We start from the raw sequence: 25,959 nt of genomic DNA, 5'->3' as shown, positions 1-25,959 counted from the left end.
TTACTGTTGGTGAAATATGCCCCAGCCTGGCTGCTCACTGTGCACTGTAGTTCTGGAGAGACAGGAGATGCTAAACTGGGCAGATGTTTGTGGATCAGTCTGGGTATGGCAGACAAACAACTGCGAGGTGGAGTAAAGGGGAATTACCAGGGTATCGATTAATTGTGCTGCATTAAGTGCTTGCTGGAAGTCACGTGTTTGGTTATCCCATTAATATATGCTGCTAAGCACTGTATCCAGACAGTGTTTCAAGGATCCAGATGTATCAGAATATCATTATATATGTAGCCTCTGTCAATTCAAAATGTGATTACTTGCAATCCTTTGTTCATAAACAAGTGTATTAGGTTAGAAGACAAGTATATTTTGCTGTTGGTTACATAGTGAAAAGCTGGCTTCTGTTTCTGGTTTTAACAAAAACATCTTTGAAAATATTTATTAGCTTGTCATGCTTTATTACTCTTAACAGCTTGTGAGGTTAACCTCTTGTTGATGTCAGAAGAAAAAACGTACTCAACTTTTGATATGCATGCCTAGCCAATTACACTAAAGAAAATACCAAGATTATGCCTGGAATGAGTAAATTAGATAGAGAGATATGTAATAGTTTTTTTGGTCAGTCTAGTAGTTTACTCTTAACTGTGGAATTTTTTCCCCACAGGCATATAAAATGCCTGTTTACTTCTGCTACATGGAAGGACTTGCTGTTATTTTCCTCTCAGGTCACTCTCTAGTGCACCTTGTTCTGACTGCAATGGCATAGCTTCTCTTCCAGATACTTTGGAAGCATTTTCCAGTGGTTTTTCTATGCAGTGCCTAATCAACAGAATGACATTTAATAATTGTCTTGGAGTTTTCCCGTCCCTGCTAGTTTAGCTCTCCACCTCCAGCTTGCTTCAGTCTTCACTCAGCCATGCGAGTGATGCAGATAAGCCTCACACCACACTCTCTTCCTAAGATAAAAAAAGGCACTGAAATTTCAGCCTACACAACTACATCATGTCTAGGTTTTCTGACAGTGCTAACTGATGCGAAGGGAAGGATCTCCAAGAAGACTGACAATCTAAATTGCTTAATGGGGAGACCACTGGTAGAGAAATCCTAGGCGCAATAAAAGGTGCAGCTATTCACTGGGAGAGATATTTAATCTCTCTTCTTTGCTCCCTCCCAGACAGTGTTCCTGCCTACTAATGGTATTTTTGGTATGGTGCTGGCGAGCGGGTGAGAAAGCCCTGCCTCCACAGGCTAGGCACATTTTTTTGTGAAACTGCAAGTGCCGCAGGGATAATGAAGTGTCCTAATGAACTGGCTTCCTTCCACTGCAGCAAAGCCTTGGCAGGTGCTCCTTAGACAGGTCCCTGGCCAGGTCCAAAACCACACTTAACTGCATACTGGCAGCTCTTCAGTGTTGTGCCAACAGTCAGAATTTTCTCCTGTTTCTGTGTCCTTGCAGCTGAGCTAATTGTGCCAAGCTTTTAGGACCTCGATTTGTCATCTGTTCTTGAATGTGCTATTGTGCAGTGGCGTAATTAAGAACATGCCCTGGCATTCTTCCTTGAGTAGAAATGGGTTTACATATATGTACACTTGAAGTCTGGCCTTAATTTTATGGTCAGGTTCCGTAGTAAAGAAAGTGGCAGTTAAGCATCAGCTGGATTCTTGATAATTCAATAATGACTTTACCTTTTTATTACAATTCTAAGTAGCGGTATTGTTTCATCATTTACAACTGTGTCTTTGTAAGTGTTTGCTTTGCAGAGCAGGACTCTATGAACTGTTACAGTGGCCTTCGGTGTGTTTCAGGGGACAAAATACAAGCTGGAGGAGGAGATGAGTGGGCAGAGAAATCCTGAATGAGATTGCTCACCAGTAGCATGAAAACTTTCTCAGGCAATCATGGATCTGTTTCTGGAGGCTTCCACCTCCTCATTTAAACCAAACATAGGTTCAGCTGTTGGTTTAGCCAAATTCTTGCTGAAGGCGTGGAAGCCTTGAAGTGAAGAGGTAAAAGAAAACTAGCATTCTGGTGGTGACCAAAATGTGCCTTTATGTATGACTAAGCGGAAATATAAAACATAGGAATTATATGTACAAAAGTAATAAATCTGAAATTATGAGGGTATGGATCATAGAATCATAGAATTTGTGTATTTCTGTGCATTCTTAGGGTGTGGATATGTTACTTCTTTGGTGGCCGCAGTAAGGTTTTTAATAAGAAAAAAGTTTGTAGAACAGGCCAAAACACAAAACGTTTTTGAGATCTTGAACATAACAGCTCTGCAGATCTACTCCTAAACCAGTAGAAGAATGCCTTATAGGTAAACATTTAAAATGAGGGGCTTATTTCTGTCTTTACAGTGGACAAAGGAAAACAGAATGCTTCAGGAACAGCTCACAAGAAGTGGTCACTGACATGTAAAAGTCTTTCTCATAGCCATTTGTTAAAGGCAGCATTACAAATTGTAGTAAATAGTGTTTGTATTTTTTAAAAATGCTTAAGAGCTTCAAAAGACACATTGGTTTTCTGCTTGAAGACCAGTGCTAGCTGGGACTAAGCTTTTTGTCTCTTGTGACTCTGTGCAGGCTATATGTTTAAAAACAGCATATTCCTGTGTTTTCTGCAGTACTTTATACAAAAACTAGTTGACCACAAAAAGTAGTGCTGGAAGAGTAAGGTTAAAAAAAGCTCCTGAATTGGGAAAGGGGGAAACCAAGGTGGCCTCATAAGAGTGGATCGACTCTGCCTGTGCAAGGGGTACCAGGGAGGCTGCAATTCACCTGTATGAGCAGTCTGGTCTGTTCTCCTGGCCCAGCCTCTCCCACAGTTACTGCTTTCCACTCAGATCCTGCCTGAAGACAAAACTGATGTTCCTATCAGAAGTTCCTCTAACCATACCTGAACACTTTGGAGGCACAGGCTTAGTTTCATAAAGATCACCAGGCAAAGAGTGTCATCCCTAGTTTGTAGTTGGGAGACTGGAGAAAGGTTGGCGAGAACTTTTTCAACTTGTGTTGATAGTTGACCTCCAAATGGTAAAGTGCTTGAAACAGCCTGTATGTGTGTGCATATGTACACCTGTACACAAGGATTATTCATGAAGCGTATACTTATATTTGGTTTTGATAGACGTGTGCATTCACACACATGTGCCACCTGTGAGTAATGCATAAAGCCACTGCATAAATTTCACAGCTTGTTCGCTGTACACCAGCTTTTGGAACAGACAAACCAGGAACTTTTTATCTGAGTATCTTTCTAGTGCCACAGAGCTGCTTTATTTTTTATTTCCTTCAACATACTGTACTTAATTTTGCAGTGGGGGAATTCTGCAAATTGAAGTGTGGTTTGCTTAGCCTTTTAGGAAGGAGAGATGGGGACAGGAAGAGAAAGAAAGTGAACATCCTAACACATATCATTACACTAATTTGCATATGGAACATCTTCCCACAGATTCGTGTCGCCTAACTGAAAGCAGTTGTAAGATCTCATCCTAAATACATTCTAGTCTTGGCAATATTAAATCTTCCTCTAACAGATCTGATGTAGTTAACTGCAAAGGAGGAGTCGGTGATGGGAATCACTGGATATTGCTAAAAGGTGCTGGGGAAGATCCTGGAAATGTATGGAAACCCCTAGGAATATTGGACTTATAAATGAGTATGATATTGAGGAAGGAACTCAGTTTTTTTTAAACTATCTATCTAAAGTAGATAGGCAGATGGATAGTGTGTCAACTTTGATTTTTCAAAAGAAATTTAGCAAGGTCCATTTCCAGAAGCTATTAAAGAAATTAATCTACCAAGGAATAGAAGAGAAAACTCTTATGTGGCTAAACAAGAAGGAAGATAAAAAAGGCAGGAGTTAATGGTCCATCCTCAAGGTGGAGAGAGGTCACCAGCAGAATCTCAAGGGATCAGTTCTTTTGCCCATGACATTCAAAATATTTGTGATTTGGAAAAGAGAGCAACTACATGAGGTGACCCGTTTGATGATGACACTAGTTTATTCAGGGGAGAATTAATGAAGGCAAACTATGAAGAATTTCAGGTGGATTTTTGATAGTGATTGACTGGAGGTAAAATGGCAGGCAAAAATTCATGTAGCGAAGGCAGTATACATGGGAAGAGCACGAACGGAATTACTCCTATTTTAGTCTTTATGGTGATACTGGGAGTAGCCTCTAACTTAACAGGACTGAGATTAGTAGCTCTGTGAAAACCTATGTTCATTAGCACCAAAAAAGCAGTGCTGGGGATTATTAGGAAAGGAATGGGGAACAAGACAGGGTAGAACATAACTCTACCACTGTGTCAGTTATGGACTGTGTTTATGAACATTGTATGCAGTTCTGGTCTTCCTCATAAGAAGTATATTGTAGAAATCAAAGAGTTTAAAAAGTGATGGTGAATGCTTGAAGCACGGCACCCATAGAATAAATGATAACAGTAGATGAGAAATTTCCAGCATAGAAAGGAAGATATCTGGAGGCTCTGACTGCAGTCTGTGGAGTGATGAATAGGTTGGAGAGGATGGATCATAGAATGACCTGAGTTGGAAGGGACCCGCAAGGATGATAGAATCATCAGGTTGGAAGAGACCCACCGGATCATCGAGTCCAACCATTCCTATCAAACACTAAACCATGCCCCTCAGCACCTTGTCCACCCGTGCCTTAAACACCTCCAGGGAAGGTGAATCAACCACCTCCCTGGGCAGTCTGTTCCAGTGACCAATGACCCTTTCTGTGAAAATTTTTTTCCTGATGTCCAGCCTAAACCTTCCCTGGCAGAGCTTGAGGCCATTTCTTCTTGTCCTGTCCCCTTTCACTTGGGAGAAGAGGCCAGCACCCTCCTCTCCACAACCTCCCCTCAGGCAGTTGTAGAGTGCAATGAGGTCTCCCCTCAGCCTCCTCCAGACTAAACTGTCTAGTCCAGCTCCTATCCCTGCATAGGACAACCTTAAAATTCACACCTTGTGCCTGAGGGCATTATCGAAGTGCTTCTTGAATCATCGTTCACCCTACCTTTCACAATGAGACATAGGGTTATCAAATGACACTAGCAGCTTCAGGATTCAAGCAAACAGGAGACATTCTGTAGTTGTATATTTTGTTGTGCAGTGTGTGTAATAGCTCCTTATCCCTCTGCCACACAGTGTTCACTCTGTGAATGCTGAATGCTCTGCAGAATAACTCATCTGGTGTCAAGAACCTTAGTCTTGTGTCTCTGGAAGTAGTTGTGAAACGTCCTCGGAATACACAGAGGCATGTTCTTCTACGCTTTACACCCTGTTTTTCATCTTTTATTGTAGGTGCCTACTGTTGACCGCTTGAGCCAAGAAGTTTTTCCGGACAGAGATAGCCAGTCTCAGGCTTATGTGGGTTCCTTTCCCATAACGAAGAGTGCTGGTCATTAGACTTCTTAGCCCCATACCCTCTAACCTGCTGCTCTTCTTCTCTATATCTCTGAGGACTGCTGCCCTGGTCTTGCTCTTTTTACTGAGTCTATCTCACTCCTAGTCTTCCAGCCTTGCTCCCTCCTTTGGCTCACCAGGTGCTGGTGTCTGATCTATCACCATTCCACTCAAATCTCCTTGCCCTCAGGCAATGATATTTCTTCACTACTCCTTTTCTTCTGAGTAGTCCTCTTTCTAGCTTGGCGTCCATCTCCTCTCAGCACATCTCAGTATCTGCTGTGCAAGCCAGTCTTACTTGTGTCTACTGCACAGCTCTTCATCAGCTCTGCCACGTATCTCCTATCATCTCATTTCACATCTCACTTGGTAGTACCTGAGCCAGGGCAGATAGAGAACTTGTGATCCTTCCTGGGAGCAGTGAGATGAGTCTGCTTTAGCACAAAGGCAAGGCAGCACTCAGCAAGAAAAAACAATACCCTTCTGCCACAGCAAAAATGTGATCTGGGTTTTGAGTGGTAAGGTATTTGTGCACAGCTGTCAATCCTTCATCAGATGTAAAGAAAGGTACAATTGCCTCAGCTTGGTCCTGTTTTTTGTTTTTCAACAAATTGCTCTTCATGGAGTTAGTCAATAGGACCTCCTGGGCCTGCCCTCACGGACAAGGGAAAGCTAAGAAAACATGTGCCCCTTGATGAGGAAGAGTGGAGAAGAGGGACTTGATAAGATGCATCACAGAGTCCTGAAGGAACTGGCTGATGTGGTTGCCAAGCCACTCTCCATGATATTTCAAAAGTCATGGCAGTCACGTGAAGTCTCTGGTGACTGGAAGAAGGGGTAACATTGTCCCAGTTTTTAAAAAGGGCAGAAAAGATGACCCTGAGAGCTACTGACCTGTCAGCCTCACCTCTGTGCCTGGGAAAATCCTCCTAGAAGCTATGCTAAAGCACATGGAGGTGATTAGTGGCAGCCAGCATGGCTTCACAAGGAGCAAGTCCTGTATGACCAACCTAGTGGCTTTCTGTGATATCGTAACCACAGCAGTGGACACAGGTAACCAATGGATGTGATCTATCTGGACTTCTTTGACACAGTCCCGCACAACCACCTCCTCTCTAAATTGGAGACAGGTGGATTTGATGGGTGGACTGTTCAGTGGATGAGAAATTGGTTCTTTATTTGTTAACTGTAGCAATGAAATAGAAAAAATATGCATGTACTATAACCAACAGTATATGTATTTGGTTTTTTTTGTCAGAGTGCTGCTATGACTTAATTTCCATATTAGACTTTTTAATGTGGGTAGACAAAAAAAACTTGTATTTAATTATTTAAGTGGTTTTCTCTGAAAGGTATTTTGTTGTTCATTAAGAGACTTTAGGCATTTTTTAATAAATACACCCTGATGTGCTCATCCTTAATGGATAGCCAGGCTTCTGAGGGAATTTTATTCCGAAGAGCTTTGGAAGACTGCAAAATGACTTGCAGTAAGAGTAGGGAAGAAGTTGCTTAGTTTTCAGTCAGGTGTTTCTCATTTAGGTCACTTTGCCCTTCAGGCAGAGAGAACTGATAAAGCTAGTACTTATGATGTGACAGCGCGGCACCTCAGTGTTTATCTGCCCTCAAAGGATAAATTGTCCCTAACTGGCAAGGGGAGGCATGGCGGCATTATAGGGCTGTGCTCAAAGTGCTGAAGGTGGCTCAGGTCTCGCATACTTTCATTCATAGGGCCTCATTGACAGTCTTGGGATGAAAGAGCGGTACAGCATCGTGTCAACTGGACTTGTGTGCAGCAGCATTACCATGAAATGGCAAGCTGGGATTCAAGGGCTGCAGGGCAGCATCTGCAGAGTTGTGCTGGGATGACACCAGCCATCTTCCCCCTGGATGGATCACTGTGCCCAGAATATATCCCTAGGGAAAGAGTTACAGCGCTTCATGCTTGTGTAAACATCAAAAATCCTTGCAAGATGAACATGCTGACATTTGAAGGTCAAACATGCTTTAACACTTCCAGTCCCTTACCCATAAGCGCAGGCAACTTTATCATGCAAACAGAAATACCCTTTGGGTTTCTTCCTCTTCCACATAAAAGCTCACACTGCTGGTATATGTTAAAAGCTACTGTGTAATAGGAGACATTGTGTTTTCAAATGTCGGGGATTTATTTTCTTGTGGAAAACTTCTGCAATGGAAAGTAGAAGTTGGTAAGAGTTATATGGACTCGTAAGAAAGAAGCATCTGTTAACCATCTAGGAATTCCATTTCTGATGAATCCACATAGATACTAGGTTCTCTTTAAATTTGGAAATGCTGGCTGGTTTTAGTATGCTTGTTATGGAATCAATGGTAACAGAAACCCGTGAACTTTCTCATGCAGTTGCTCTTTAAGTTTCGACATATGGTCTGTCAACAGCCCTGGAAACTGAGAGCTGAGTAGACTACAGCTAACAGTCCTCCATCCATTCCCACTTCAAAAGAAGTCGAACAGTATTATATTTTTTTAAGGAACCATTTTGACTGTGAGATTTTTGTGCTCATACAGCTGCATGGAGGCCACATGAGGGCAGGTGAGCGGCCAGGGGCTGCTTATGGGGAGACGCTTTGTCTGATCTGGAGCAAGCTGTTACTTATGTCCTGTGATCATCTGCCTGCTGATTTTGTCTGTCCTGTTGGCGTAGAGGGTATCATGAGTTTCTGTAGTTTACTCATCCCCTGTTGTTACAGCAAGCTAGAGAAAGAATAGCTACTGTACCAAATGATAGGAATGCGCTGGCATTCACTTATCAAAGCAAGTGTCTGATACGATTGCCTGGGTGTTTTTTTAATCCTGTGCCTACAATTATTAATTCAGTCTGCAAGAGAAGATTTGCATTGGTTTTCTTTGGAAGGGGCTGTACTCTACTCTTCTCCGCTTGTGCCTTCATTGGGTTAAAAATGAAGAAACATGCCAGTGCAGGGAAGTTAAAGTGATGGGAGTGAAAAATCTAGTTCTGCATAGCAGTTGTGCATGGCCAGTTTGGTTTTAAAATTCCCAGACTTGGTCTATTTATGTGAAGATCATACCAGCAATATACTTAATAATACCCACACCCTACTTGTTAACGAAAACAAAGCTAATCACTTTAATACTTCATTAGCTTGAAGAATTGCTGCTGATTTACTGATTACAGTATAGTCTTTCCTCATGAGTGGTTTCATCCATATTAGTGAATTGTGAATATATGAATATATAGCAGTTTACTTTTGGGGTGGATTTAAACATTGTTCAGCCTTTTTGAACCTTCTTACTGACCCCTAGGGTCAGTAAGAAATAATAGTAGGGTGTTTTAGTATGTTTAGAATCTCATGGAAACTTTTTTTAATGATCACTAAGGGAACTTAAATGAGGGTTTGTTCCAGTTAAATCTGCGAACCTGAAGCTAATACAAAGTGCTCCAGTTTTAGTAGAACACGTGGGTGTGCTTCAAAAATAAAATAGTCATAACCTTTTTTATTAACCTCCTGAATTTTTTATGTTGTTTTCCACCCGGGAGTTTTTGTGTGTACCTAAAAAATGCAGAATTGATATGTAAGCTTTGTATCTTAGTTCTGCACTCAAACCAATATACTTAACCTGGCCATTAGAAATGCTTCTTAATGGTTCAGTTTTAAATGCTGAAAAATGGCAAAAATCTGTACTAGGGATAATGAATGAGGATCATGATTATTGGAAGTTATTTACTTTCTGCATTAATATGTTTGATTTTTTAAGTCCCAGTGGCTTTGTCAGTACGTTCTTAATGTGTAAAATATTTAAATTATCCCATATTTTCTCTATTAAATCATTGCAACTAGGTCAACAGAAAATTGGATCATGACAACTTGATATCAAAGTTAATTTTGGTAACACAAATTAATTTTGGCTCTGTAGTAATACAGGCTTCTGCTTCTTTTTTCGAGAAGGGGCTCACGTGAATTCACAAGCAGCATCTCTTTCTTAGGAAGCTGATCCTCCATGCTTTGAAGGAGACTTGATTTTGTTTAGGTTTTTCCCTTAGCTGTTCTTCATTGTGCAGGTCTTGTATGTGATTTATTATAGTTTACCTAGGATGCAATTTCTGACTATCTGTTATTTTGTGAAGTCATTCTCTTCCCCTTGTGACTGTTCTTAATGTGTTACAAGATTATCGATCACACTATCAACTCCCTGTGACTACAGCTGTTCGGAACCAGTCCACCCAACAGAGATTAAAAGCTCTTTGGGACAAGTACTACCTCACTGTTTTTAAAATATCTGACATGGGAGCATCCTGCCCTATGACTGAAAAGCCCGTATTTCACCTTACAGTGCAAATGAGGAATGATGAACAACATGCACATGAGCCTACAGCTGGAGCAGTTTTCTTCTACCGGTTTTCTGTGATTCGTTCTGTGCTAAATGTGTGATAGGTAAACTTCCCTTTGCCTACCATGGATGGGTTTGGTTTTTCTTTGCATGTGCAGTTTTCTTTTTGGAGAACTACCTTGGAATACTTACTGTGAAATTCCTCCAGAAGTTCCATAATCGACCGTAAATTTGGCTCCCTGTGTACCAGGCAATTTCTGTTACATCAGTTTCATAACCTGGCTAAGCTTGAATTGAATCATGTCATTTTTCTTGAGCTTGGGAAGAAATGGAAGTCTTTTGAGCAGGGTTTCTATCTGATGGTGCCTGCACTACCACAGGGAGGCCAATAACTATCTATGAACACTTTGCCAGAGAAGAGTTGGAGGAAGCGTTCAGAGGCAGATGGTTCTGGGTTTGTCTTTCTGCCGCTTGTCCTCTAGCCTTCGTCTTGGAGCTCAACTTGGGTCAGCATAGATCAGTTGGCCAAAAGTTGTGGTGAAACATGAGCCAAGCTGACTAAATAATCCAAAAATTGCTTTTCAGTAAGTGGTATCTAAAAACCCACATCTCTGATCTTGTTGATATCATGATCACAGCTGTGGAATGCTGGCAGGAGACCAGGAGGTGCAGCTGAGGAAGGTGGGGGGCAACATGGAGCCACCCTTCTTTGAGAGAAACATTGGCCTGGGTTGGCCCAAGCCCATCTGAAACAACACTTAACAGCCTTCACTATTTTTTGAAAATGCAAACTTTTCAATGGCCTGTGAAATATTTAGCTGTCCAGTATACTTTCTGCTACTTATCTTGGGTTTTATACTCTTAAATACTGGGTTGACTTTGAAAACAGAAAACATAGCATGCGTAAATCACAGTTGTCATTGTATTGTTGTAGAGTATTGAAGTGATAAATCTTTTATGTTTCTTTTCCTGTTTCAGATTAAAAAAAAAAAAAGGTTAAACTAAGTCGGGTTACCGTGTGAACTTCCTCTACATGTGCCCTTTTGCTCTGCTCTGTAAATCATAAACGTTTTGATGTGTCACTTTGTTTTCAGTTAGTGTGGGAAGCAAGGTCTTTAGATTAAAAGCTTGATTGAATCTTAATCTAACATTTTTTCCTGTAACTTAGCAAGAACCTTTATAGTCCTTTATTTGCTCTCCTATTAACTAATAATGATCCCTCAAATTAATTTGACCTCTATAGAAGAGTAATACTGAAATCTTGTATACCTTTACTTTTGGTTAAATTTTCTAGAACCATGGACAGGTGTAAAGTATTATTTCAATTTTCAGTTATGTAACTGCCTGCATAATTTAGAAAATCTCTCCCATGTCAAGGTGTTTCAAGAGCAACTTATAATTCTAATAAGAATGGAAAGTGTGCTTTAAACTAATGTCATTGTAGTTATATATGAGCTGTCTACAATTGCTGTTATCATGTCTGTTAAAACAGAATCAGTTTACAGCAGGTTTTTGTACACTATCAGAGGTAAAGCTCTTAAAAGCAAAGAAAAAAGTACACTTAAATAGCTCTGCTGAGGCCAGCTAATTGATTTAAGAGCATTGGAGAAGTGGGATGTCTTTCTGAGCCTCCCAAGGGCTTTGAAATGCCACCTCTTTCCCTTAGTCCCCCTCCCCTCTCCCAGCGCCGTGGCTTGCAAGGTGTCTGAGGTTACTTATTCCCCAAAAATCCTGTTGTTGTACACTAAATGTCCACAGGAAAAAGTATGAAAGGTGTCTTCACTGTGGTTTGGCTTGTGTGTCACACCAGGAGAGGTGAGTTAATTCATGTCCGAGCATTCCAGCATCCCTCTTTGAAGTTTTTTTTTGGTAGAAGGGAAGTTCTAGAGGTACCCCTTTCTTTCTTTAGAATCATAGGATGGTTTGGGCTGTAAGGGATCTTAAACATTATTTAGGTCCAACCCCGATGCCTGCCTGCCTTTATTTTTTAGTAGAAATTCATCTGTAGCTGGGGATGAAATGGGTTAAAATAGCACCTTTGGGGAAAACCTGCTGACGAACTCATTGACTTTGGCAAAAGTGATCTTTTTATTTTTTTTTAAAGTACTGCTTAAAGCAAAGTGCTTGTTTCACTGAATTTGGACGTCAGCTCACTTGACCCTTTTATCTGACATGGCAGGTTCAGATTTCTGAGAACAGCCATGCTGCAAGAAGCACTTGAACACCATCTCTGTTCCAGCAGAGCCCTCTAGGGGGGCCACCTTGAACCTTTTCTGCATATGAGGCAGACGCAGTCTGAAGATTTGGTTAGACAAGAGAGTCCAAGCAATATACGTAATGAAAAGAGGTTTTGACCATGATGCTCTAGACAAAATTCATGTCTGAATAATTAAATCCAGTTTAGATGAAATCTTTCTCGTTAGGGATTTGAATTCAATAGCAAGCAAGTAAGCAGTTGCTGTCCTGTTTGGTCAATTGTGGCTTGAGTACGTCATGAGTTTATTGCCAAGGTGTTGCCTTTGCTGGACTTCAGGAGGAACACTGGGAGATGGGATTGGCTTCCTGGGCAGTTAGAGCAGATGTCTGCTGGTGCACTCTTCTGTCTATATTCTCAATATTTAGTTAGCAAGACAGTTGGTGAGCTATCAGGAATGCTGACTTACTGCCTGTATCAGGGGAACTGTGCCGAGTAATGTCAGTTTTTATCTGTGGCTTTAAAAAATTCCATTCCTGAATGATTGCTAACTTGTCCTTTAAGCTGTCTCCTTCCTGGTGTCATGTGTAACTCCATCCTACTGGTATTGTGTTCTCCATGAAACACTCCAGTCAGTTCACTGTTCTCTGTATACAAGATATGTTTCAGGTTATGTATTTATATACATGTTTTCAAATATATAGGTAAAAATATATAATGTACTGACTTTGATTTCTTTAATATCATTCGAGTGTTGTGTTATACGCTTGGGACAGATGCTTTGCCCTTAAACAGTTTTCAGTGATGGTTCAGCTAGACGCTTGACTAGGGACAAAAATCTGCAAAGGATTTAATTTTCAAAAATAAGCTTTTATAGACCCTTCAGATGTATTATGTTTCATTCTAGTGACTGGTCTTGATTTATTCAATCTAATTTGGTCATCCTTGCTGTAAGCCTACAGTGCGATGTATTTACTGTTCTTGTTGAATTTGTCTTCCTTACTGTTGTTCATCTTACTTTAAAATCCATTTACTCCCTCAATTTTTTTATCTGTTGATGTGATACATAGTATTTGAACCAAAAAATCCTCATTCTGATACTGTCAGTTAGACACCAGGCAGTGTTTCTGAGCATAACGTCTGTGCAAACAGCAAATATTATTTCATCATATTGTCCTCATTATTTGCATGTAACATTATGTTTGTATTAATCCTTAAGGGCAAGATTCATTTCTCAGTAGGACATGATCTTGCATATTAATCTTGACTTGATTTCTTTCCACAATGACTCATGTATGAGGAAGAGGAAATAAATAAAATGAGTTGGAATTAATCAGATGGTAAAACTTAACCATCTTCTACCAGCTCTTGATAACTACTGCTATGTTCACTGAGTTTAATTCTTGTGATGAGAACTAGAGAGGAAGAGTATTGTCAAAAGTAGGGGATTTTTTGTAGATAAGGACTACATTGACTGCTGGGTTACTGGGTGCTGTCATGGGAATATTAGTAACAATACAGAGCTTTTGCTCTATAGTTAATCGGAACGCTCCAGCCTCATCATTACTAGAAGTCATTACTTTAATATCCTGTCCTTCAGGTGGTGCATGGAGAGCTGGATTTTGATGAAAAGGATCCTGTACCCTTTCCCCTGTCAGTATGTTTCATGTTAGAAGCCAGAAATCAGATTTGCATTGAGGTTTTTATTTGCAATTATTTTTTAATGTCCAAAGGGGGCCTAAAAACTTTTGCCTACCTTGTAAGGCAAGTAATTTGTCTTATCTAATGTACTGTCTGTCTCATTAGCCCACAGCAGGTGGTATGAAAAACCTAGTTTGTGAACAGGAGACTTCAGTATATGATATTGATAACATACCTCTTGTTTTATCTGTCTGTAAAGTTGACTCAGCTATCACCCTTGTTTGGGATAGATAACAGAAAAACATGCTGTTCAGTTAATCTTTTGTGAGTATGTGAAGGTTTATAGGCAATGCACCACTTTATTGATGATACTGTAATTTGCAACAGCTTCAAAAACTCAAACACTAAGTCACATGAAAGATGCAGAATAATGATGTTTTGAAGGCTAGTGTGATTGCAGTGAATCAAGGACTGTTGCAACGATGTTCTGGTTTACTAGCGTTTGTGGTCATGGGGACGGCTTAAAAGGATGGTTGGTGTCATAGAGCTGCTCATGTTGGTAGGGACCTCTGGAGTTCTGTAGTGCAATCTGCTGCTTGAGTCGGGGCTGATACTGAGTTTTGACTGACTGCTCAGGCCTTTGGTCTGATCTTGAAAACCTCCAAGAACAAGAGAGTCTATAACCTCTCTTTTTTTTTTTTTTTCTTTTATCTAGTAAGAACCTCTCCTGTTTCAAACTATAGCCCATGTCTTTTGCTGGAGAGCACTGCTGTGAAACAGCTTGCTCTGCTGTCTTTGTGATGTCTCCATAGGTTTGAGCAGGAAGGTATTAGCTCCCCTGAAGTCATTTCTTCTCCAGGATAAACAAGCTTTACCCTCATAGGCTTTCTTCAGAGGTCGAGTGACCCTCTGCTGAATTCATTCCTGCTCATTAATATCTATCTTGTACTAGGATGCCCAAAACTGGATGTGACATTCTAGATAGTATCTAATAAGTGCCAAGCAAAAGGAATTAATCACTTCCCTCATATGCCCTTTTTTTTGTGCAGCCCAGGATGCCACTGGCTGTCTTTGCTGTCAGGACACACTGCTGGATTGTACTCACCTTGCTGTTGTACCCAGCTAAGCCTGTTTTGCAGAGCTGCTCCCCAGCTGGCCAGTCCCCAGTCTGTATTGTTGTCAGGGCTTATCCCTTCCCAGGAGTAGGACTTCAGATTTTTCACTGTTGAATTTCATGAGGTTCCTGTCAAGTCCCTCCTCCAGCCTGTCTGGGTCTCCCTGAGTGGTTGTTCTGCCTGCAAGTGTGTTGTGTATACAGGGCTCACTGTATGCAGAATATAACGTTGCATTTGGTCTACTTGATTGCTCACGTTTTAGCTTCCCTAAATTTCCAAGACTGAGTCAGCTTTTCTCTTTGTCCCAAGCTGCCCCATCCCAGCTGCCTTATAGCTGAGCTGCCAGACCATGCTGCCATCCTTCCTGCAAGATAAGTAGACACTTCACTCTGTATAGAGCAAACCCAAATTTTGTCAGGAAGTTGTTAATCTGATTACCTGCAAACTTCGCAAAGCCTGAAGGTGGTTTCTTGTTTTCTCACTTTGCTGGTAGTGCAGCAAAGTCCTTTGCCTGCAGGCGGATACAATTTGAGTGGAAATTTGGTCTTGGCAAGTAGAATATTCAGGGCTCAGTGACATTATGGCAAGTGATTGCTTAGGTTGTTAATAATCAGCAAGGTTTTTCTGCTAAGCTGATGTTCAGCTGCTGCTTAGGGAGTTATTTATTCACTCATCAGAGCCTTTGCACAAGATGATATTGCAGAAACAATTACCGCCAGAGAGCAACTACTGAATTAAATTACCGCTGAAGCAAAAAGAATTCAAATTTTTATGAAGAAACATGCACTATGAAAGTGTTTAGGAAGGGAGAGAAAACCCCACAAAACTGAAATCGTACTGAAATAAACATTTCCTTATTTAAAATGTGGTCCATTCCTCACTGGAATCTAGCATTTTAAATGGGTTTTTATGTCCAAACCTTAAAAGTATCTGTAGCATTTTCATTCTTTCTACCTATCAACAGGCTTATGGTCATTACTCCCTCTAGACATCAGTAACTGGTGGGGCCATTTCTAGCCTTACTCCTAATGCCAGACGCTTTACTCCAGTTACTGTGGCCTATGAGAAACGTCTCATCATATAATGATGCAAAGCACGATGGGATTTCTGGTCCCAGTTGTGTTGAATTTTTTTTAATATCCTGTCTTTGTGCCATATTACTGTTTGACTGGTGTCTTTAGCAAGTTACTGCTATGAATACATGGGGTTTTAATGAATTGGTTAATCAAACTCCTTCTTACTGTATACTGTTTCTGTTTCGGAGCCTGTTTTCCAAGCACATCTTACATAATGAAATGCATTAAGTATCACTTCAGCCAGAAGGGAGGCATGGAATTCTAAACAGTTTGGAAATTTGCACTTGCAGATCTTGCTGCAAAATGTGTCTGCTGTGAAAGAGGGAGCAGAAACAATAAGGACTGGCATGCAGCTTGATGCGCTTCTCAGCAGCAGCAGAACATGATGTTAATAGCTGGAGTATGAAAAGCCTGTATTTGGTAGCATTTATGAAGCTTAATCTGTTTTGAAACTCAGCCACATTATAGCTTGTAAAAACCTGAAGGCAGATGGAGGAAAACTAAGATTCACAAAGATATGATTCATTAAGATCTGAAGTGGGTCCTGGAGTATCAGTTATCTTTATTTATCAAATCATGATATGCAATTTTATTAATATTTTCTGGAAAGGCTCTTAGAAATGTTTACTTCTTAAAAGCTGCTAACTTTTGTCCTCTGTTGACATTTTTGGAAAATCAACTTCATTAAATATTACTGAGTATAGAAAAGAGTTAATTTTGCCTTGAATAAGCCTGGGAATGGTTGATGATTTTAACTTTAGATGAACTATCTAACATACAGATTGAAAATAGTTAAAACTGAACAAGGGGATTTTTTTCTATTTGTTGTCTGACTAGTGCTGAATGGTGTTTGTTGATGGGGAAACTCGTTAGGGTGCAAGAAATTGCTCAGAAGAGGTCCAGCATTCTGGGACCTGAAACTACAAAGCTCCTGTAAACTAATAAGTACTTTGTCTGGGGAAGTGTGTGCATTGATCCTGTATCATAAAACGGGAAGATCACACCACCTGAACCTTTCCTTGCTTTCTTTCCATGTTGTGATTGCCAAATACGCACTCTAGCACGTGTCTCTGCTGTTCTCTTCATGAATTCAGAGCATCGGAGAGGCAGGCAGTTCCCCTGCCAGTTGCAGGGGCAGAAGTCAGAGGACCTGTTGATGGGAAACATGACTGAGTGGTATCCAGTGCAGCTCTGCTGTTTTCCATCACTTGTCGTGGGAACTGAGGACACTTGACAAGGGTCCACAAATGATGTGTGCTGACTTTCCACTTTGCATAACTGGGAGATTACTTAATTACATGAATAAAAGGAACAAAGGGAATCTCAAAAAAGTCAAAAGACTACAAGGCAGGAGGCAATTAATATTTTGAGAGGCACACAAAAAAATCAAAAGGTAATTTATATTAAAAAAAAAGCCTGAAAATGTTGAAAAGAATGTATTTCAGCAAAGTAATTCTCGCCATCTAAGGCTTTTTCTTAATATCCCTTATTTTTTTTGCATTAACAGTGTCTTAACAGTGGATCAGTGGTTCTAGCAGAAAGACTCTTCCAGCTGTGTACTGATGACCTCTTTCTGTCTTGAATGAAATAAGTCCCCTCTTGAGGTGATGGGCGGTCCTTTACCAAGAACGCATGAAGCACCCTCATCTATGATGAGGCCAGGGTAGCATTCCTGTTTCTTCCTCTTGGTGGTTATTGAGTCCAGATAGCAGTGTTTCTTTGACCTCCGGTAAAGGGGTTCTTGAAAAAGTTTGCCTTTAGGAAGAAAACCTTTGTTCCAGCAAGTTTCTCAAATACCTTTTGCTTTCCATGGTGGTTTACTTCAATTTTGCATGGTTTACTCGGCAGCTAATGACTTCAAGGTCCTGGGACTTGCTCAGAGACAGTTTTTATGAGCTATGCATTTCAAAACAAAGTAGTTGTTGAAAACAAAAAGCCTTCATACACAATGAATTTAACCACTGAGTGATGGAGAATTGCTCTGTATACAGCAGTGTTGCAAAATGGGAGATGAGAGGAGGAAAATCCTGCATGGATAAAAGAAGTATTGCCAGAGACTTGGAGTGTTTTCTTCTGTATCATTCTGGTAACAGGATGTCCTTAGCATATGAGGTGGGGTTCAGAAATATTTTTATTTCCTTTACATCGTATCCTGTTCCTTGCACCCCTACATCCCACATATATTTCCCTCTTAAGTGCTTGTCAGAGATGTGCACACTTGAGAGTGGAATAAAAAGAATTGGACTGTTTTGAAGGAGAAGAAATATTTAGAAAGAAAACATTTCAGGTTTTACGGCTTGTTTTTCCATGACAACTTTTGGGAGCATGGAAGGTCAAGATATTATAATCTCTTGTCCCATGCACTTCCTTTCTGGACTGAGGGTGGTCAGTGCTTTGAGGAGCAACTTTTCTGTTTCTTTTACTGAGGCTTGCTGTAGTAAAAAGCCATGCAGGGACAGAATGCTTTTGAAACAGAATGGCAGCTGGCATGTAATGGCAGACATATAACTGCATCTTCCAGACAGCACTGTAAACAGCCTGAGTGCACATACATTTTTTTTGTGTACGTGGAGTAAAAGTGTTGATCTCTTTGAATGAATGTGAACTAGAACTAGAGTTTCCTAGTACTGGTCTGAGTTTTTTTTCAGAATTTTTCCTTTCTGTGAATTGTACTGTTTTCTGTAGATAAGTAATTTCCAGTAAATTCTTGGATTATTCTGTCCTCCTGTTTGAAGAACCTAATAGTTCCTTCCAGTATGCTGTATGCAGAATTGAGCAGGTTTTTCTAACTTGCCTTGGCTTCCGGCACCTTCCAGCTTTTCATTCCCTGCTCTTTTTTTAGCACTGAGGAAGATCTGTTTTAGCTAGACACGTTGCTGTCAGTTTAGGATGGGACTTGGAATCCCCTCAAAAAAGACCACTAACCCCACCCCCAAATGATCCTGCAGCATGCAGGCACAGGTGGCATCCTTCCCTTTATAATATTTTTTTCTCTCTAAAGCAGCTAGGCTTCAGTCCCCAATGTGTGCAGCAGACCTCGAGAGCAGTTGACCATGTCGTATTACCAATCTGTCAAACAGGACTACTGCAGTGATGAAGCGAGAAGTAAACAAACTGGGTCTGAAAAATTTGCTGGGGCTGCAGAGAAGGGTAGGAAGCAATAAGCAATTAAGCATGGTGTAGGAAGAGGGCAAAAGATTTTTGCTTGGGCAGCATCACACAGGAGTTCTGTGACTGAGGCAGAGTGGAATCAAGTTATCCAGCGTGACATCTCTAGAATTTATTATTCGTGCTTTTTCCTAACTTACTACTTCAGAAAAATTAGGCAGGATTGTATAATTGGCTCTCTGATTTGTGGCAGAAGCTTTGCACTTATAACCGGAGTAGTGAGGAACTGGAAGAAAGAGAACAACTCAATCCTGAGATTTCTCAGTTTCCTGAGCTGGACTTTGCAGCCTGCTTTTGGGCCTGTTCCTCAGTAAATGATGTTTGAGAGGCAACATTTTGATTTATAGCACAGGGTGCGAATGTTCGCTAACATGAGTGGTGCCTAGAGAAAACAAACCATAGGGGAAACCCTTCAGATAGCCTTTTTGGGGTGACCAAGCTCTGGGAGGTGTTTTTTGACTTTGTGGACCTTTTAGAAGACAGAGCAGGAGGAGGAACCCCAGTATGTGACATAACCCATGGTGCTGGGGTAATGGGCATCAGCACAGTTCTGTTACATTGCATTAATAAAGCAAGAGAGGGACAGAAAAGGCATCTTGCGGTACTCCCAGCAAGACTTCTCCTTGAAGATGGGGGAGAGAAGTGGAAAAAAAGGAGAGAAGTAGATGAACTTAATGCTTCAATGAACCGTTGAGGTGAAACAGACATCTAAGAAATGTTTATATGCTTTGGCTGTAAAGATGCCAGCGCATGCAATGATATGTATTTGAATCTCTTGCATGTAAACAGATGTATCAGTTGTTGGCGTGGTGCATCAAATCTGAATGATGCTTGCATTCTGTCTGGAAAGTTAAGGCAATTTTATCAGAAAATGCAGTTAGGGAAAAAAAGTAGCAAAGTGAGCAGAAATTCCATTTATTTCTATGATTAAGGAGTTACAGAGGAAACAGAGGAAGAAAGTTTGAGAATAACCCTTTTTTATGTCTGGTAGCTTATGAAAACAAAGACATAAGAAATACCACAAATTACTTACAGGTATATTTCTTGGTAGGTATTATAGTTCATTATTTTCATCTGAACAAATATACTTTAATGGATTGTGCCTGAAGTATCTTGGCCCTTTGACTCCAGAATTTTGTGTGAGGTATTTGGACTTGCCAAAAAATCACACTAGAACACATGATATATCAAGACTCGAGGTCCTTGTTATGGGGCATGTGTGACTGCTTATTTAGATATCAGCAAGTTCATTATAGTGGGTTTTCTTCTACCTTGATCTGGTGTCCCAAGTATGGCCACATGTTGTGTGCCATCACAGAGTTTGTGAAAAGTACCTTAATCATCATGATTTTTCTAAACTGTTATAAGAGCATAAAGATGCTGAAGAGTAGTACAGCTACCAGGCAGTTTTTAATCCAATAGAAGAGCTCTGCTTATCCCAGATTGGTGCCTTTTGTAGTCTAATAATTGGATAAATGTTGTGAATAGTGAAGGTGGTTTACTTGAGACTTCTTGCAGCGGGGCATATTTGTTGCTATATATGCAAAATAACAGAACACTAGAACACGTTTTAGTGGTTGTATTGTCTTTACTTTTTCAAGTTTGGTTGAAAGCAGGAATGCAGAAGCATTCAAGGATTTTTGTTGTCAAAGATTTTTGTGCTTGCTTTGATGCCATGAACGTGTCTGTTGAAGAACTACTAGCCTTACTTTTAGATGGTTAGATTTTAGTGGATGGCTTTGCTTAAGAAATACTAAAAAAAAAAATCCAGCTGCAGCTACGGGGAATAACCTCCTGAAACTTTACGAGGACAAAAGAGTAGACACAATGATGTGTTAATGGGGTTAGTGTTGGTTTTGGCCAAGCTTCTAGAAGACATGAACTGCAGCTGTTCTCATCTCTGCCCTAGAGGTGGCTGTGCAGGTCCTGCTGTCAATTCTGCACCTGCCCTTCAAATTTGGGTCTGCATTGATGTCCATCTGCCATTCCATGGGTCTCTTACTGACATCTGTACCGTAAGTTACAGAGAATTGTAGAGTGGGGACAGATTTCTTGCAGAGCTGGTTTAGGGGTAGCTGGTTTATGGGCAGGAGTTAAGGCTGTTTGTTACTTACCAGAAAAACACCAATGGTCTAAGCTGCTTGCCTTTCTGTCAGCTGATGAATGTGTTTTAGAAAGAGGACTCCAACTACATTGTTTGGGTTGGGGTTGAGGTTTTCGGTGCAGCACCAGAATCTCCCCTTTCCCACTGCAGTCTTTGCGTGCAAGCTCTATTGCAGCCTGGTCTTGGCTAACGACTGCCCAGGGAGTTCAGTGTTCAATGCTGCTCTCAGTGCTTAAAATTTACTGATGGAGGTGATACAGTAGGGTGATAGTTGATATCCAGCTGGCTGCTGCTACTAGTATTGCTGGTCCTTCAGAGGTAAGAGTGTAGGTGGGAGTTACTTTTCACATGGCCTTTTACATACTTCCTAAACATTGCTTCTTTTTAACTTCCCTTTAGAATTAAATTGGAAACTGGAAAAATCTACAAAGCTCTTGTTTGCTCTATGTGGTTAAAAAATGTTTTGAACTAGACTGAAGATATTTAGCAGTCAGGCCAAATGTGACTCATGCCTGAGTTCAGAGGAGAGCCATGCTGTGGGCTGGGGCAGGAATCACTTCCCAGGGCTGAGCATGGAGCAAACCCTCCTTCAGGCTACGCTTGACAGGCACAGCTTCACCCTCTTCATCTGTAGATAATGAATCTGAAATTTTGAATAAGTCTGTGACTGGTTCAGTGTGTTGCTAGATAATTTGACTTACTAAAAAGCATTTTGCTGAAAAATAAAATATGTTTTTGAAGTATCTGGCTGCTTTGCTTCTTCTCTGCTTTTTTGGACTTGCAAATAAAGAAAAAGCATTTTCAATAAAGTATTGCTTCTCTGCACATCAATTGATGCCAGCATGTTTGGCTTGCACTCCGATACATATTGCAGTCTTTCATTAGCAGCCTATAAGAGAAAGCATCATGCATGAATACTTCTATAAACATCACCCTTAATAAAAGAACCTAAAGTTACATGGCTGCTTAAATAAATGTTATAATGTATGTTTACTGGAGTATATAGTAAATAAAGGTGCCTCGGAGCAGTGCAGAGCCCTCCCAGCAGTGGGATGGGGAAAGGCACAGGGTTGCTCTGGTTCTTGCTGTGCTGTGCTGAGAGTACGATGGTTTGGGATATTCTATGCAAAGTCAAAGAGAAGAGACACGTGACTCTGAATGTTCCCAAATATATATGGCGCAAACGTTTGAACTTGTAAATTCGTTTTATCAAGGCCTTGTTCTCATCAGTGGCATGGAAAAAGAAGTCTTAAGCCCTAGAGCCTCAGTATGTGGTGCTGCTTCCTCATGATAAATTTAGCACAGGCTTTGTTTGAAAGTACTCATCTGAACATAATTTGAATGGGCTTATTTTATGGCCAGGATCTTACCCATCTGCAGCCATCTGCTAACAGGTGTTTGCTTTTGTCACAGATTTTATTACCTTTATCATCTTATCTTTGCTCGGGTTTTGTGCAGTGTTGGATGGATCCTCACATCCCATCTGTTTTATGCAGTAGGTGGAAAAATCTGCTGATCAGGAGGACTGTCTGTCACACAGGTTATTGTATTTTATTTTTAATTACTTTGCCCTGATAGCATATCTGCCATTTAAACAGATAGGGCAGTCGTCATACCGCAAGTGTGCCTGCTTGCTGAGCCTTTCTTTTTCTAGAGAAGATTTCGATCAGTGTGTGATCAGATGCCTCCACTATAATCCTAGTTCTTTTACTAGAGTTTGAGTCTTAATGCTCTTCTTAGTCTTTGCTGGGTTGAAAAATGAAGTTTCATTACCATTTTTTCAGAGAATAGGATGTGCTTGAGTGAAGTAAAATTATTTAATAGTAAAATGTGGTGACGTAATCTCAGGCAAAACTGTCTTTGAAAAATGTGAACCACTACCTGGCTGTGATACATTAGAATGGGGCAATATAATGAAGTCCGCTACAAACGTATTGGGGAATTTGGCATCAGAAAGATATTACTCACATTAGAGAAAAAAACCTGAGATTTGTAAAACAAAATTAAATTGTGACCTTCCTACAATGACACAATCCGTGTTCCAGTGATATGTAGACAGGAGGAGTATGGCAATTTAAATGTTGCTGTTAAAAGGTCTAGGTTTGAGTTATGAACAAGCGACTTACAGTAGTAACGTGACCTCTGCCCTGAATTCCCATTCAGGGCTTGTTTTCTACAGAGGGATCTGGTTCTATCCAGTCTTTCCCTAGAAGAGCAGGTAAGCAGCTAGTGGAAAACAAGGAGCTGTTATACTTGTGTGTTGAATTACTTGAGGGAGTTAAGTGATCTGTGAACAAATGACAAATTGTGCCATTGTGGTTCATTATTAGAGTATCTCAGTCGAGCACAGAAGTACAGCTGTAATCAAAACACAAAAATGCTGAAGAAGGCAGGAAAATACAAGAAAAAGTAATAAATACAGTTTGACAGAGGTAATGCTGGTGGTGGTAATTATACCACTCCTTCGTGGTGTGGATTCAGTATTTATTTTGCAAGCCCTTCTGTCTGTGGTAGGGTTGTGGTTTGTCCGTGGTTTGCTCCTGGCACAAGAGCCAGGCTGGTGGGGAAGAGGGGACGGTGTGAGCCAGGGAGGCTTTTAAGGGAACACTGCTGCCTGGGGAAACGCTTGTCCGACTTCAGCCTTGCAAGCAGGTTTTTGAGGGCAGCCCAGTGTGGTGCAAGTCAGTGTGTTGCTGTATTGGAAGGAAAAATAACCTTGTAGTTGAATTTCCCCGGTGGAAATTACAACCAAGGCTGGGCTGGGCTGCTCCATCAGTTAAACAAATGGACTAATGCACAGCTACCTCATTCATGGCTTGTACTGCTAAACAGAAGAAGTATTACATTTTTTTCTGTATTTTTTAAAGCCCATAAACGTTGGCCCTCTCTCTGAGGAGGCACAAGATTGTGTTCCCTTCACAGATGCATGTTTCTCCTGGGTAGTCTGTAGGTAACTTCTTCAAAAATCAAAGAATCCCTAAAGTCTTAGGATTCATCAGCACTGAAAATTAAATCTCTACTGGGGTGATACAGGTAGAAACCTGTCTGCAAGTCGGAGTATTTGAAGTGCTGCTTTCTGATGGATTTGTGTTTCTATTAGACTAGCCCAGGCAAAACAAATGTTGCAGTTGTTGAACTCAATTTAGTTCATCAGCTGCCACTTGAACATTAATTTAGTTTGAACAATGACAACAAAAAGAATGAAAGTTCCAAGCTTTGCATTTAAACTTCATTAATTACTATAAAGAAATGAATGAAAGAAGTTTCCAGCTGGTTGCAAAATGGAGCCTCACTTGAAATGAGTATTTGGGTTACCAGTAGGATGCTGTTACCTTATTTTCAAGGAATCTTAGTTTATGAAGAAGATGCATATTTTTGTGCATAAAAGTCAAATCTAATGCCATGCTTTCAGTTATATCAAAATGTCTGGTATTTCTTTAGTGTATTGATATAAGTTGGTTGATATAATCTGGCACTCAGATTACTATTTAAAAAAAATTATTTCCATACTCACACAGACTTTTAATGATACTGCAGCCCAGGTTGTGTTGCCTAGAACTTTTGACCTGTAGCTTTCCATCTTGCATATGGTGACTGCAACTCAGTGGTACACAAGTATTTGTTACTTCTACTGAAATGATGTGGGCTTAACTTCTGGAGCAATCAGGTGTGCCATTGCTGCCATTACATGTGGATGGAATAACTTCATGCAGGGGTTATCAGAGGTCAGATGACACAGATTCACACGCATTATTGTGTGCATAGCTTGTGAAAGACATCAGATCTAGTTCAATGGAGTAGGATGCACTCTGGATTGTAATTTTTTTCCAGTTTTATAGAAATCTTTGCATAAAGACTGCTCTGGATGTTCTTCATATTTGAACAGCCAACAAAGTGAAGAATCTGCAGTTCAGTACAAAGTTGTATGTCCCCCGAGTGTGATGTTGGTGACCATGCTATTAGTCTTCAGCAAAGGTCTCGTGTGCTTGCTTAGTGCTCAAGTACTTCGCTAAATTGAAGCATTAGCAGTTACATATTTACTTAGTGGCTGTGGGTACATGGCAGGATGGTCCCCTACAAACACGTACAGCTATAAAAGCAAGGTGCAAATTTATTCAAAGATTGGGCTGTGATACCACTGGGAGCAGAGACTTTGTTAAGAGAAGCTGCAGATTTTGTATGTTGGATTAGCTGAAAGTGTTTTAAATCACTCCTTTTGCAAGTTTATTTTGGAGACCTCTAGAAGGCATTTCTGTTAATAGTTTGCAGGCATTAGAGTATGTCGCTAAAGGATAAAGAAAACAAAATATTTTTTTATATTTCTCGAGTAAACTGGATTTTTAAAGGCTTCAGATCAAAAATACTACAATACAGTTAGGAAATTAAGGTGAAATACACATCTTTGTGTTTAGCTAAGGTATATATACTTCTATTTGCTGAACTCTATTTCCCCATCCAAATCTGTTGGATGTTGATTACTTTTAAAACTTTTTCTAATTGTAAGCTTCAAGGGCCAATTCATCAGCTCCCTGAGACAACCTGCTACTGAACTCGTAGTCAGCTCATTTTGATTAATTAACGCGTTATTACATCCATACAGCCAGTAGGCCACCTTGGTTCTTTCATTGAACATACTGCCTGTAGTTTTTTGGAGGTTATAGACAAATGTGTTTCAGGGAGTTGATGATTTATGCCAGCTGTCATGTGCTTTCACAGTTCGGTGTCTGTTCAGTATATTGAGTTCTCAAAAGTACTCTGTAATTTTTCCTCTAAAAAAAATCTTTGAGGGATTTGGGAGTTATTTAATTGCAATGCCAGAATTGTACAGAATTACGGTGATTGTAATCTAATAAATCATATTAGACATATTAGCTGTGTTTCTTCTTATTTGTTAGTACTGAAGCTGTGAGCATTGTTTATT

General features: G+C 40.4%; 1 protein-coding gene across 3 annotated transcripts in view; it reads left to right on the top strand.

Moving 5' to 3' along the window:
* The window catches only part of APP (amyloid beta precursor protein), a 214,461-nt gene that overhangs the window by 77,271 nt on the left and 111,231 nt on the right, over nucleotides 1–25,959 (top strand). The gene's annotated exons all lie outside the window — the stretch shown is intronic.

Source organism: Phaenicophaeus curvirostris, chromosome 1, assembly GCF_032191515.1.
Source record: "Phaenicophaeus curvirostris isolate KB17595 chromosome 1, BPBGC_Pcur_1.0, whole genome shotgun sequence".
NCBI classification, from domain to species: Eukaryota; Metazoa; Chordata; class Aves; order Cuculiformes; family Cuculidae; genus Phaenicophaeus; species Phaenicophaeus curvirostris.
Note: the sequence above shows the minus strand (reverse complement) of the source record. Positions and strands in the feature narration are given on the sequence as shown.